The sequence below is a fragment of the Pediculus humanus genome, genomic scaffold, assembly GCF_000006295.1.
Source record: "Pediculus humanus corporis 1103172107501 genomic scaffold, whole genome shotgun sequence".
NCBI lineage: Eukaryota > Metazoa > Arthropoda > Insecta > Psocodea > Pediculidae > Pediculus > Pediculus humanus.
This window is the reverse complement of record NW_002987117.1, coordinates 151,539-154,677: the sequence shown is the minus strand read 5'-3', so window position 1 is coordinate 154,677 and position 3,139 is coordinate 151,539.

Genomic DNA, 3,139 nt, shown 5'->3' with positions numbered 1-3,139 from the left:
CTGACCTCTTTATTCCGCCCTTTTCGGGTATTATTTATACTTTTTCTACCTCCTTGATGATGGATGGTGGTGGTTGTTGTTGTTGTTGTCGTCATCGTCATCATCGTTTATTTATAAATTTCTTTTTTTGGTGTTGAAGGTTCGTCACAAAGACAACCTCCAAAAAAAAATTTATTTGCAATTGGCAAAACCTCAATGTTTTTTTTTTTCGTAATTTTTTTCCTTTTTGTTTTTGCGATGGACAAAAAAAAAAAAAAATTTCAACAGCAGTGATGCCAACCCCCTTACATTTTACCCCCTGCCATTTTGTCCCGCCTTTTTTTCTTTTTTCCTTCCCAATTGCGTATTTTCAAAAATCCACCGGGAGTTTTTCTCCTTCGTACGGCCTCTTCGTATTTGTCTCTCTCTCTCTTTTTCATTTTACTCACGATCGTTTAAAGTAAAAAATAAAAATACATAAATAAATAAATCATAAGGAAGAAGACGGAGAAGGTCGATCGAGATGATTTAAGGCTGTCAGTCAAGGTGGCGGGAAACAATTCTTATTCTTTTGGTTACTTTGTGTCGGTTACAAAACTAAAAAAAAAATAATAATAATAATAATAATAAAACTTCCTCAAACTTTAAGTACGCACACACACAAAAGTGACTTTGATAATTTTAATAATGATTCAATGCAGCCAACTTAAATAACAAAAACAAAAAAATTTCGGGTTCGTGGGTAAGCTCTGAAAATTTTCCGACCAAAACTTCACCATCATTTTCACGAAAAAAAACGGGGGTGCCAACGACAGGGGGAAAAAAAATAAAACATTTTTTTTTTTTTTTTAAACGTTTAACCTGGACTCAGACGCATACGAAATTATTATTATTATTAATAATCTGACACTTTTACTCAAGGTTTTAGTACCGGATTTATTATTGTGTAAGGTTTAAGGTCAAAGCCGAACGGCACATTGCACATATTTCTCGACAATTGATTGTTTTTATTTTTCTTTTTCTTCGCTACCTCGAGGAGTTACACGAAATAGGGGGGAAAAACATTAACGACAACAACAACAACAACAACAACCACGACGACGACGACAAAAAACGATTAATTAATTAACTTTTGTTTTTTTTTGCAACATTTCGGTTAAATTTAAACAATTCGATGGGTAACCCTTTTGCTCCTTTTGTTCGATCATTTGAATGGTTCTGTCAAAAAAGTAAAAAGAAATTGATTTCATCGACTCACGATGATGACAAATAAAGAATTCGCACGAACGCACGCACGAACGCACGTACGCACGCATGCACATTTTAATCAATTCATAACGCGAATATGGAAAAGAAAAAGAAAAAGAAAAAAGAAAAACAAATTCACTTGACACGTCAATTAACGATAAATGTTTTTTAACCTTTGACCCATTAGATTTATTTAATTCGACCTAAATACCTTGAAAATTAATTGAGGTTGCTTATTCATTATTAATAATATTTGTAATTAACCCCTTCTCTCCCTCTCTCTACCCCTTATTATTATTTTTTTTTTCTTTCTCCTTATTCGCACGTGTAAAACAAAAGTGAAATTTTTTCTTGAAATAATTTGGCGCAAATTTCAAGACCGACGCCATTTTAATTCAATCACAGGGAAATAATAATAATAAAAAGTGAAACCGACCTTTGTAAATGAGCCAAATTATTAATTTATATATATGTATAAATATATGCGTATTATCATTCGAACGATAAATAATAAATGTAATAATAATAATGATGATGACGATGATGATGGTAGAAAAAGAAACGAGATGAACCGTAAGGCGAAACGAAAAAAAAAAAAAAAAAACAACAATAAGATGATGATGATGATGATTGAAGTTTCCTAGAAACGTTATACAAATAAAAGATAAGTAGTGTGTGTATGGTGGTAACCCTGACCCAGTCTCGACAAATGCAATATGGAGTTTGTTGTATTGATTGTGAACTTACGAAAAGATCTGGCATATACCATTTGTCTTACTGCAGTGAAGGTCTCCCTTCGCGTGAAAAATCATCAATTCACGTAACTACTTACGGCACATCCCATCCACACACGGTCGGGATCTCGAAAGGAGGAGGAATTTGAAAATTGAACGAATTTATTATTCTTATCAAGCGGATGTCGTACTCTTTTAACCCGTTTTTTCTTCTTCGTTTTTCCCTTTCCCCTCTCTATCCCCATTCTTTAAAAGAGAGGAGGAGGGGGAGGGTAAAAAGAAAAAAAAATGAAGGTGAAGAGAAGGAGGAGGGAAACACGATTGTCCTTACACCGAAAGCCTTGAATTTTTTTTTTTTTCGCCTTAAAAAAAAAATTTTAAAATTCCGACATTGAAAGTTTTCTTCTGCTTTTAAAAGCCCCCCCCCTCACGCCCCCGCCCGCGCGGGTTTTTTATCTAATTTCGTAAAAATAACAACGTAAAACCCAAACCTTTTAATTAATAATAATGCAACATCGTTTTGATGACGTTTTGAAAATCCTTTTGCTATTACCAACTTTTAAAAAAGAATTCCGTTTACTCTATTTTTTTACCGCCATTTTTCTTTTCTGTCTCTCCAAAGTTTTCCCGTCTTTTCATTTCCGGTTTATTACAAACTCTTCTCGTTTGAACACGAAATATTACAATGTTCGTGAAAAAAATTTCGTTTGTTTTCCTTTTTGATCCCTCGTTTGTACGATTCGTTTGTTTTTTAGTAATTATTTTAAATAATTACAAAACTTGGGGGGAGGCAAAACTTACAAATTTTTTTTTGGAGGGGCGTGAGGGGAAGTGAAATAAATCGCAAAACTTTTCGATCGATTTCGAATCTTTCGTCAACAATCATCAATCCATTCAATTTTTTTTTTCTCTAAAATCGTGTTATCTCTACTGTTTGTTGGCACAGGATTTTTCTCCGATGTACCCTCCTTCCCCTCCTTCTCCTCCTTTTCATTCATATTTACTTTTATCATTTTTGCTGCCGTTAAGTTCTTTTTACACTTCAAATCCAAGCGAGGAAGGAGTCCTTTCGTCGGGGGAAAAAATAAGAAAAAACGAGCTTGAAGGCTTTTGCCATTTTACACGCAAACACGCACGCATACAAACAAACAACCTGTTTTTTTTTGAAGGTTTTCAAA